Source organism: Physeter macrocephalus, chromosome 11 (genome assembly GCF_002837175.3).
Source record: "Physeter macrocephalus isolate SW-GA chromosome 11, ASM283717v5, whole genome shotgun sequence".
Lineage (NCBI taxonomy): Eukaryota > Metazoa > Chordata > Mammalia > Artiodactyla > Physeteridae > Physeter > Physeter macrocephalus.
Window position 1 is genome coordinate 41,965,281 of NC_041224.1, and position 12,463 is coordinate 41,977,743.

Below are 12,463 nucleotides of genomic sequence, written 5' to 3' on the forward strand. Positions count from 1 at the left end.
CTTGACTTCCACCACTCTCAAACCTGCTCTTCCCATAGTATTCCTCATCTTATGATACCAGCATTCACCCAGTCACTCAGGCCAGAAACTTTGGAGTCATCTTTGATGCCTCTTTTTCAGACACATTCTACATCAAACCTATCAGCAAATTAGTTCTACTTTAAAATATATATACTGAATATGATCACTTTTTTCCCCCAATATAATTACTAACCTAGTCCTAGCTACCAACATCTTTGCCTGGAGTGCTGGCTGAGCATCCTAACTGGACTCTCTGTTTCTACCCTCATCTCTCTCTACCACGCAGAAGCCAGAATAATCCTATTGAATCGCCAGTCGCTCTCCTGTCCCAAATGCCCAGTGACTATTCATCACACTTTAAAATAAAATCCTATGTCCCTACCATGGGCTGCAAGGCCCAATGAGATCTCTGCCCCAGTCTGCTTCTCCAACTCATCTCCTACTACTGTCCCCTTTGCTCTCACCACTTCAGCCATTCTAGCTTTCTTATTCCTCAAATATGCCAACTGTGTTCCTACCTCAGTGCCTTTGTACTTTCTATTCTCTCTGCCTGGAACTACCACCCCCTAAAATGTATGTGTGACTTGCCCCCTCACTTCATTCTGAGGTAGGGTTACCAGATACAATACAGGATGCTCAGTTACATTTGAATTTCAGATAAACAATAATTACTTAGTATGTATGTTTTGAATATTTGTTATCTGAAGTTCAAATCTCACTGGGTGTCTTGTATTTTTATTTGCTAAATCTGCCTTTTCTGGAGCTTTCATTGTTTTAGTTCATGTAAGGGGCTGCCCGTTCCTGGCTCCTCCCTCAGTCTCAGCTTTCCCACTGGCAGAAGCCTGTGCCTCAGGTGTTAAAACACAATCCCTAAGGCATATATTTGTTTCAATTACTTTGTGGATCACAGGGCTTCAGTTCTCATTGTTGTAGCCTCTTTATTTAGGGCACCTGAATGAATATTCTCTCTGAGCAGGACCTTATGAGGCTTTCCCCCATAAGGGGGGACAGACCCCCCCCCCATGTATTCCAGCTGCCACTTGTTTGTAGAAAAACTTTAGCCTCCTACGCCTTCCCCAAGTTCCAAAAAATAAATTTAATCAGAGAAAGTGAGGAAATGCAGAAACAAAAGAAAACAGTCAAGCAAGACAAAATAACAATAGTTTAGCCATTAAACAAAGTCAAGGACCTTTAGTTCTTCCTCAAGGTCTATAGATAATATTCTGAGCCAAATCCTTTGAGCTGTTTTGCAAATACTGAAACCCCCACCAGGTGGAAGAAGTTAACTGTATGCTGAACACAAGCACATAGAATACCGCAGACCAGTTGGAACCAGAAGGTTGATGATGTTGACTCCCAATTACCTCACCATCAACCAATCAGAAGAATGTCCACAATTGATCACACACCCCGCAACCCCCCTCCCTCACCCTGTCTTTAAAAACCTTTCCCTGAAAGCCATCCGGGAGTTTGGGTCTTTTGAGCATTAGCTACCTGGACACCTTGCTTGGTGCCCTGCAATAAATGCTGCATTTTTCCTTCATCACAATCTGGTGTGATAGATTGGCTTTACTGCGTTCCGGCCAGCAGATCCAAGTTTGGTTTGGTAACATATACATTATATATACATACACACATACATATACACACATATACACACGTTTTAATATATATTTATTTATATTTATATAAAATAGAAGCAGTCGGGATATATATATATGTATATATATATATGTATATATTGGAAGCAATCAGGATAGGGAGAGAGAGAGAACCAGCTCTATATATATTTAAAGCCTCTGCTTTCAGGCTGAACTATGTGTTTAGTTTTTGGTTTTTTTTTTTTACTATATTACTTTTTTTTAAAAATTATTTAATTAATTTATTTTTGGCTGCACTGGGTCTTTGTTGCTGCGTGCGGGCTTTCTCTAGTTGCGGTGAGTGGGGGGGCTACTCTTCCTTGCAGTATGCAGGCTTCTCGTGGTGGCTTCTCTTGTTGCGGAGCACAGGCTCTAGGTGCGCGGGCTTCAGTAGTTGTGGCATGTGGGCTCAGTAGTTGTGGCATGCGGGCTCTAGAGCACAGGCTCAGTAGTTGTGGCACATGGGCTTAGTTGTTTCACGGCATGTGGGAATCTTCCAGGACCAGGGCTTGAACCCATGTACGCTGAGTTGGCAGGTGGATTCTTAACCACTGTGCCACCAGGGAAGCCCTGTTTGTTTGTTTTTTTTTAATATTTATGTATTTATTTACTTATTTGGCTGCACCAGCTCTTAGTTGCCACATGTGGGATATTTTTAGCTGTGGCATGTGGGATCTTTAGTTGTGGCATGCAAGATCTTTAGTTGCAGCATGTGGTCTCTTAGTTGTGGCATGTGGGATCTAGTTCCCTGACCAGGGATCGAACCCAGGCCCCCTGCATTGAGAGAGTGGAGTCTTAGCCCCTGGACCACCAGGGAAGTCCCTAGTTTTTAAAAAGTATCGTATCTAGCATTTCGGTATGTATGAAAAGGGAGATTTCATTTCCACATGAGTTCATCCTGCCATCTTGTCCCATAGTTGACAATTGATAATACATCTCCCCACTGCCACTCATTCCATCTCTATTTCTACGTCTATTTCTATGTCTATCCTTCAAAGTTAATTGAACTTTGATGTGTGTTATCTGTCTCCATCTCTCTTCTACATAACCTTGTTAAGATTACAATTACTGATTAATGACACTGAGGTCTAAATGTACAGACAGCCCCTCACATCATGTTTATGATTTCAGAGTTTACTTTGGCAAAAACAGTTTAGCCTATAGCTGGAATTGTATTCTAAGGAGTCACAAGGAAATTTGCGTGGAGTCATGGATTTTCCAATGGTAAAGATTATGTTCCTTCTTTATATATTTCAGGTGTCCTGGGAAAGAACTTTGTAATGATGAAATAAAATCCATATTTTATGGCAAGATGAGAATAATTTAAACATAAAATTTTTCTTTGCCCATTTGGGCATCCTCTCTTCCCTTTAGTGTGTGTTATGCATCTACAATAACCAGACCCCTTTAGGAGATAACATTCTTCCTTAATCTTGCAAGGGGTCACAATGACCCATGACCCACTGCTCACTTTATATGTGTACATCTGGATTGTGTAAACTGTAAATGATACATCATTTGATGTATAACCCCCTTTGTCTCAAAAACTTATATAACTGTGCTTTGACCTCTAACAGGTGGAACAGTCCTCAGAGATTTCTCAAAGACTCTCAGGTTATAATCTTCAAGTTGACTGGAATAAAATTTTCCATTTCTTTCTTAGTTCGACTATTGATTTTTTTTTTTTAATTGACAGTAGGTTCCTAAAGCCCAGGTCCACTATCTCTTTGCTTTCCCTTTTTCCCCGCCAGAGATCACACCCGCCTCTTCACACCCTACCTTTAGGCTGCCCACCTAGTTCTGAGTTATCAGGAGTGGATGGGGTCAGAGGCCTTGCTAGGGCTCTTACAATGGAGGGGAGAAAGATGTCTCCTTTTACTCGAAATTAGGAAGCCGGAGGGTGAGCACAATAAGGTTTGAGAACAGGAAGCAAAATATTTCCATCCACCTTAGCTCTGGTCTGTCCCCCCAAGGATAGCCAATTGGAAGACAGGATTTCCAGGACCGGAAGCGCAAGGGCCAATCAGATCGCGGCCAGGCGGCCCTTGTGCTCTATGGGGCTTCCCTCAATTTCCCCGCTAAAGAAGGTACAGGTTAGAACGAGCACTGCTTAGCTCGCTCCCTGGGCTTTTCTTTCTCCACATCCCTGCCTCCTTCCCTGATCGAGTGGTATGTTTTGAGCTCCTCTGATAACACCTCCCTTTCTTCCTCCTCTGTAACTCATAGAATTTCGGAGTCGTGAAAGAAACCTTAGCATCAAGGTCGAAAGTCTTGCTTTACAGATAGCAAAACAGAAAAGCAGAGTGTTGTTATCTCTACTGTCTTACCTGCGTGAGCTTCGTGGAAACTCCCATCATTCGTTATCTGTACATTTTAGTCAGTGTTTGGACTCTGATTCTCTCAATGCTAAGCTGAATCTGAGAGCAAGAGCGACACCTTGATGAGAAGAGGAGGTGATAACAGGTTTCCCGTGTGACGAATACAGGGGACAACTCCTGGATGCTTGGTGTGTGATGGTTTTTAAATCAATTCAAGACACCTGTGTAAACATAAAGGCATTAGGGAGACAAGGGAAAGGAGACCCACTTTGACAGCAGGTGCTGCCAGTACATTGGAAGAGCATTCTTGGGTGAATCACTTAAATGCGTGATGTTAAAGAAAGGGATGTGCAATTCTTGGCAAGTGCCTCCTCCTGCCTCACCTGACCTGGACAGTAATAATGCTGCAGTGAACATTGGGGAACATATATTTTTTCTAATTAGTGTTTTCTTTTTCTTCAGATAAATACCCCACTAGATCATATGGTAGTTCTATTTTTAGATTTTTTGAGGAACCTCCATACTGTTCTCCATAGTGGCTGCACTAATTTACATTCCCACCAACAGTGCATGAGGGTTCCCTTTTCTCCACATCCTCGCCAACACTTGTCTCTTGTCTTTTTGATAACAGCCATTCTAGCAGGCATGAGGTGGTATCTCACTGTGGTCTTGATTTGCATTTCCATGGAGATTCGCGATGTTGAGCATCTTTTCATGTGTCTGTTGGACATCTGTATGTCTTTGGAAAAATGTCTATTAAGGTCCTCTGCCCATTTTTTAATCAGGTTGTTTGTTTTTTTGATTTGTTGTGTATGAGTTCTTTGTATATTTTGGATATTAACCCCTTATCAGATATATCATTTGCAAATATCTTCTCCCATTCTGTTGATTTAATTTCAGCACTAGTTTTAACTTTCAGGAGGTTTTGTCCTCTGTTACTCTTTCATAACATCCTGTTACTGTTTTAAGGGTGCAGTTTTCTCACTCCGTGTGTGTGTATGTGCATGTGTGTGCACATATGCATGCATGTTCTCTCCTGTTCCCTGAATTGTTGTTTTCAGTCTTTATATTGGAAGCTTTTTCAGCTGTCTGGGGGAATCTTGACTTTGCATATTTAAGAATGAGCTAGTATGAGCTCTCTGTACTTCGGTGAGACGTGTCATTGGGCCAAGATCATGGGACAGGAATGCTGACAATTCTGAATGGAAGAAGGCAGGGTATTTTCTATGGAGCCATCAGATTTATTTAGTGAATAATGTTTCATTGTTACCATTAACAATGGTAAAATCTGAGAGGTAATATCCAAAATTATATGTTTTTATTTCTTTAGACATCTCTGTATTTTCTGAATTTTTTAACAATTAGTGTGTTTTTAATAACCAGAATATATATAAATCTATTTTTGAAGTAATGACTATCTGTATACATACAATTTTGTGTATGTCTTGACTTCTCTAAGCGAAGTGCCCATATTTAAATTATTTGTTCAGGAGATTACATTATTTGAATGTTTTAAATCCATATTTTCAAATTTCCTCTCCAGAAAGAATGCAAATATATATTTACCAGCAGTATTTGACAGTACTAGTTTCCTAGACCTTATTGGAGCCAAGGAATGATAGGTCATCACTCATTTTTTCCTTGTTAGCCAATTAGATAGGTTATCACTTCTGGTGCTTTCTACAAGGCACACCTCATATGAATAGCACTCAAGGAGTTAACCTTTTCAAACTGGTATTTGTACACTCTCCAAAGTTTTTCTTTGCTTTTATCTCTTTTTATGTCAACTTTTTTTTTTTTTTTTTGTCTGTCTGGTCTATTTTCTTATGAGTAGTTATCAAAAGAACCACTTAAATGTTTGGAGCCCTACTCTCTGAGTCCATAAAAATCTGACAACTAAAACAAATTCCTGAATTCATCAGATTCCAAAATGATTTTTCCTCTGGTTGAGTCAGTATAGGGAGGGAATTAGGAGTTCAGGACTTCAAGTCAGACTGCCTGAGCTCAAATCCTAGCTCTACAACAACATCTGTAACCTTAGTCTAGTTAATAATCTAGACTCATTTCCCTCATCTATGTAATAAGGACTATGTGAAACTATCCATATAAGCATGTGACACAGTGCTGGTACATAAAAAGCTCTTAAGTTATGTTTATTACTATCATTGCAACAATTATAAGAAGGAATACTCCTGGATAGGTATAATGCTATGGATTGAATTGTGCCCCCCCCCAAATTTATATATGAAGCCTTAACCGTCAATATGATGGTATTTGGAGGTGGGGTCATTGGGAGATAATTAGGTTTAGATGAGATCATGAAAGTGGGGCCCTCATGATGGGATTAGTGCCCTTATAAGAAGAGAAACCAAAGAGTTCTCCCCCCACCCCCCTAATGTTATGAAATAGCAAGAAGACAGTCGTCTAAAAGCCAGGAAGAGAGCCCTCAGCAGGTCTCCACTGTGTTAGCACCCTGATCTCAGACTTCTAGCCTTAAATACTGAAAGAAAAAACTGTCAAGCTAGAATTCTTTGCCAATTCTATACATTCTTTCAAAACAAAAGGTATGCGCTTCCCTGGTGGCGCAGTGGTTAAGAGTCCGCCTGCCAGTGCAGGAGACACGGGTTCGTGCCCTGGTCCGTGAAGATCCCACATGCCGCGAAGAGGCTAGGCCCGTGAGCCACAGCTACTGAGCTTACGCGTCTGGCGCCTGTGCTCCGCAACAGGAGAGGCCACAACAGTGAGAGGCCCGCGCACCGCGATGAAGAGTGGCCCCCGCTGGCCGCAACTGGAGAAAGCCCACACACAGAAACGAAGACCCGACGCAGCCAAAAATAAATATAAATAAGACAAAAGGTAGACCAATTCTATACCCTCTTTCAAAAGCAAAAGTGAAGTAAAGACTTTCTCAGACCTATTAAAGCCAAAAGAATTCAGCAGCAGCAGACCCTCCCTACAAGAAATATTAAAGGAAGCCATTCAGGCAAGAGGAAAATAGCACCAGATGGAAACCTAGATCTACTCAAAGAAATGAAGCACATCAGCAATGATAATTACATGGATGGGTATATGTTTTCTCAAACAGAACAACCTGTTCCTAGGAAGAGCTATTCTGTTCTTATGACACTACATAACTGAAACAAAGAAAGAGTTAAGATACTATGCTTTTCCAGTTTCTGCTTGGAATTAGATATGGATCATTCCCTCCTGTGGTATAACTCCCTTGACTGAGCAAAAACATCTGGAAAGTCATTTCTGTGACTTTAGCCAACAGTTTGTTAGTCATTATCCATTTTTTCACTAACCTGGAGTGTACATAGCAGTAGGAGGCAGATTGTTTTCTTAATTTGTTTTCACTGTTTCATCTCATTTGTTTCTGTGGTTATGAAATGAACAAATTCTCTCTTCACTCTGAGATACAAAATTTAAAACTTTGGTTCACCAAAAGTTTTAAAAATAAAGGTGAATTTGTGAATTGTATAAGTATCAGAATTAAAAGCAAAATTTTCTGCTTAAACTACCACTTAGGAGCAAATAAATTGTGTATGTGTACTATAAGCTCCTTTATTGATCCTAGGTTTGTCTTTTTTGAGATTTTCATAGGCTTCTCCATTTCAGGCTCACATATGGCTTTATTGCTTACTTTCCAAACTTCAGTTTGGTCGTTTCTCACCTATGTGTGTCCTCATTGTATGTTTGAAACATTGAATGTTTCATTTATGGTTACGTACAGATAGAAACTCATTATCTTTTGAAGAAACCAGTTTATGGCAATATTCTGTGATAAAACACTATTTTAGAGGAAAAGTGGTTCTTATTTGCTACAGCCTGTTTGTTGGTTGGGCAACCAACCAATTTAGCATTCCACTGCAGGCAGGAACCAGCTGTGGGGTGGGGAGAGTAACATAATCAAGAGCAAGGGATAAACAGGTCCACTATGCTTTTCCTAGGCTGTGGGAATGGTCAGTTGGTGAAACACCACCATCTTGTCTGGATACTATCAGAGGAGTCCCGTCTGGCCACTGGGGAAGACAGGTGATAGACAAGGTAGACAAGAAAGACATTGGTGATGATTTTCCTGATGTGGAGACCTCTAAATGTATTCCCTCAGGATGACCCTGAATAAAGATGAGAGAAGGAGCTTTATCTGTAATAAAACAGGAGTGAAACCTTGTAAAGATGTATGTTTTGTTCTCTCAATAGCCTATCAGCCAAACAAACTGCAGTTCCTCCGTATTTTACTCATGGGGTTCAACTGTCAGAACATCAGGGGTCTGGTCTTGATTGTGCCTTTTGAACCTTGAAAAAGACCACTTAAACTCATTCTGTCTATAATGCTTATCTGTACTTGTTTTGAGAGCATCAAATAAATTGTTAGAGCATTTCGAAAGAGTATAAAGTGAACACGAATAAAGAATTAGGGTGGAAGAAACCTTAACCCTCAACCTACTTCAGTTAGGAAAGGAGATTTGAAAGGATGCCTGGGGACAACCCAAGTAAAAGGATTCTCAGGTATCAGTTACCTCGATCTCTTTTTATGTCCCCAACTTTTTATTCTGCCTGCTACCACCTTAGTTCACATTCATCTCTTAATTATTCTTGTGCTCTCACCCAGCCACCCAAAAAAACCTGCTTACCCTGTCTCTGTTATCCTTCACACTGACCACTAGTTATTCTCTAAAACTTACCTAATTACAAAATTCCTATGGTTTAGAAACCTTCAGTAGCTCCTCAGGGGACTACAGGATGGATCAAATTCTTTCCACAGTATATGAGGTCTCTTGCAATCTACTTTTCAGGGTTTTGTTTTGTTTTGTTTTGTTTTGTTTTTTTGGCTGTGTTGGGTCTTCGTTGCTGCGTGCGGGCTTTCTCTAGTTGTGGCGAGTGGGGGCTACTCTTCATTTCGGTGCGTGGGCTTCTCATTGGCAGTGGCTTCTCGTTGCAGAGCACGGGCTCTAGAGCGCAGGCTCAGTGGTTGTGGCGCACGGGCTTAGTTGCCCTGCAGCATATGGGATCTTCCCGGACCAGGGCTCAAACCCGTGTTCCCTGCATTGGCAGGCAGATTCTTAACCACTGTGCCACCAGGGAAGCCTCTTCAGGGTTGTTTTAAACATTAAGTTTATATAATGTCTGACACATAGAATTCAATATATCGGGTATAATGAAATAATAACAACAACAGTAGCTGTAGGCTAAAAATTCATTGAAACATTTCCTAGACTGAGGAACTTAGGTTTCAGTATCTAAAAGAAAATACCTACAGAGAAAGACCATTCTTATAAACCCGAGAAACCACTCTCTTGAAGGCAGCCTTGGTGAATGGAGCAGGAGTCAAGACACATCTTTCACTTTGTTTCCTTCCCCTGTCTCCATGAAGTGCTGATACAGTCCCAGACTGTAACCTTCAAGGGAGGTTGGACCATGCCTTTTATTTGTTTTGCCTTCTAATTCTTTTTCTTCTCCTACTGTACTAGTGAAGGGAACCACACTATGTCACCTCAAAACATGCCACTTTAGTATATTGATGATTTTGAATTAAAGGCAAGAAGAAATAGTAGGTGTAAGAAGGACACTCTGACCCTCCTTTTCTTTCTGAAAGCAGGAGCTAAAACTCCCATGTGAAAAGTACTTTCCCTGTACCAGAAGGAAGGAAGACATTTTTGTCACCAGAGATGGGGAATCTGGGGCTGAGAAATCTATACAAACAAACCTTGTTAAACTAACCCTTATCTTCCTAGTTACTTATTGAATGGAAAAATTTGCTTTTCCTCCTGTGTGATTCTCCTTTACTCTCACACTAGTACCACAGCCACAAAACTTCTGACAACAGATTGTGTGGGATTTTGCCCACACCAAGCAATTCTTTGAAACCAGCTCGGTATCCTACAATTTAACTCAATTCTGACACTATCTAACTGGAGATAGCTTCAGATCCCACAGGTTAAGGGCTTAGTCCCACAAGACTGCCCCCATGTTAGATGCCAACCTCAAGTACTAGGTCCCCAGGTTACCTACAACTTCTGTCTGACTTGGCTATAAATTAGAGCTTCCCACGATCTCCCCTGTCTCCACCTTGGGTTCATTTAATTTTTAGAATGGCTCATAAAACTCAGGAAAACAGTTTACTTACTACTGTAAAAAATTAATAAACAGAAGGGGGAGCTCTCATGCCCTGTAATGGTAGCTGAGCCCAACAGGAAGAAAGCCGGCTCTTCTTTCCTGGCAAGGACTCAGCCAATGAAAAGCCATGGACTCTGTTTACTATAGCCTTCCCAACTTCCTTTTCCTCCCTCCCAATAAAAGCATCCTCCTTCCCTTGCCTTTTGAGAACATGCATATGGCTCTCCCAGGACTGCAGACCTTGAATTGAAGTTCTCTGCGGATCCTAAATAAACCCATCTTTGCCCGAGAAATATCTGTCAGTCTATTTGTTTCAAGTCAACACCGTTTGTTATAAAAGGATATGATAAAAGATACAGATGAACATCCAGATGAAAAAGATGCATAGGGCAAGGTATATGGGAAGGGGTTTGGAGGTTCCATGCCATCTCTGGGCATGCCACTCTCTCAACACCTCCATGTGTTCACCAACCTGTAAGCTCTCTGAACTGTATACTTTGACGATTTTTAGGGAGGCTTCATCATGTAGGTATGATGTATCATTAACTCCATTTCCAGCCCCTCTCCCCCCTCTGGAGAATGGGAAGTGAGGCTGAAAATTTCAAGCTTCTAGTCATGGCTTGATCTTTCTGGTAACCACCCTCCATCCAGGAGCCCACCCAGAGTCACCTCAGAACAAAAGACACTGCCAGCACCCAATAAATCCCAAGACATTTAGGAACTGGAGCCAAAGACCAAATATTAGAACAAAAGATGCTCCTAGCGCTCTTATCACATAGGAAATTACAAGGGTTTTAGGAGTTCTGTTCCAGGAACCAGGGGCGGAGATCAATTTATGTATTTACTATTATATCAGACTTCTTCACCATTTACTATCCTGAGCTCAAACCCCTTTGTCTTATCAATTTTTCACAAATTTATTGTTTCTTTGTCTAAAAGGTATAAAAGTTTCCTGCTCTGGTCACTTCTTTGGGTTTTCATTCTCTTGTGAAGGCTCCCATGTACATGTGAAGATTTAATAAAATGTGCACACTTTTCTCCTGTTAATCTGTCCTATGTCCGTTTAATTCTTAGGCCCAGCCAGGGACCCTAAAAGGGTAGAGAATTTTTTCCTCCCCTATACTAGCTAATACCTTCAGTACAATGTTGACTAGAAACAGTAATAGCAGACGTCTTTGTCTTGTTCTAATTTTGAAAGCCAGCTGTATTAATTTCTGAAGGCTGCTATAACAAAGTACTACAAACTGGGTGGCTTAAACAATAGAAATTTATTGCCACACAGTTTTGGAGGCTGGAAGTCTGAGATCAAGGTATCATCAGGGTTGGTTCCTTCTGAGACTGTGAGGGGAAATCTGTCCCATACCTATTCCCTAGCTTCTGGTAGTTTACTGGCAATCTTGGTGTTCCTAGCATTGTAGACACATCACCTTAGTCTCTGCCTTCATGTTCAGAGAGCGTTCTTTCTGCGTCTGTATCTGCCTCTGTGTCCAAATTTCCTCTTTTTATAAGGACACCAGTTATATTGGATTCGGACTCAACCTGATGACCTATTTTTTTTAAATTTATTTTTATTTTTTTTAAAATACGGAACGCTTCACAAATTTGCGTGTCATCCTTGCGCAGGGGCCATGCTAATCTCTGTATCATTCCAGATTTAGTATATGTGCTGCCGAAGCAAGCACTGATGACCTATTATTAATTTAATTACATCTGCAATGACCCTCTTTAAATAAGGTCACATTCTGAAATACTGGTTAGGACTTCATCATATGAATTTTTGTGGGACACAATTCAACCTATAACAGAAGCTCTAACATTTTACCATTAAATATATTTGCCATGATAACCTTTATTAAGTAAGTTCTCTTCCATTCCCAATTTGCTAAAGGTTTTTATTGTAAGCAGATGTTAAACTTCGTTCAATGTTTTTACATAATTAACAAGATTTAATATATGGCTTTTATTCTTTAATCTAGTAATGCAGTGATTTATACTGATAGATTTCCTAATATTAACCCATGCCTGAATTTTGAGAATAAACCCAACTTGGTCATAATTTTTAATACATTTCTTGATTCAGTTTGCTAATGTTGTAGAAGATAGCTTTTCACATCTATGTTCATAGGAAAGATTGACCCATAAGGTTTTGTTTGTTTGTTTTTTGGGTTTTGGGGTTTTTTGGTACTGTCTTTGTCTGCTTTATATATTGTTACAATAGCCTCATAAAATGAAGTGGGGACTGTGACAGATATTACTAGTTGTTTCAGTTTGGGGTGATAAAGTTCTGGAGATGGATGGTGATAATTGTCGCACAACAGTGTGAATATACTAAATGACACAGAACTGTACACTTAAAAATGGTTA

The 12,463-nt window shown here is 40.4% G+C and overlaps 1 non-coding gene across 1 annotated transcript; it reads right to left on the reverse strand.

The window, feature by feature from the left end:
• Window positions 1-11,677: 11,677 nt before the first annotated feature.
• Window positions 11,678-11,781, reverse strand: LOC112062596 (U6 spliceosomal RNA). The gene has a single exon (XR_002890811.1). It is a non-coding gene; the product is annotated as a U6 spliceosomal RNA (small nuclear RNA).
• Between the last annotated feature and the right edge of the window lie 682 nt (window positions 11,782-12,463).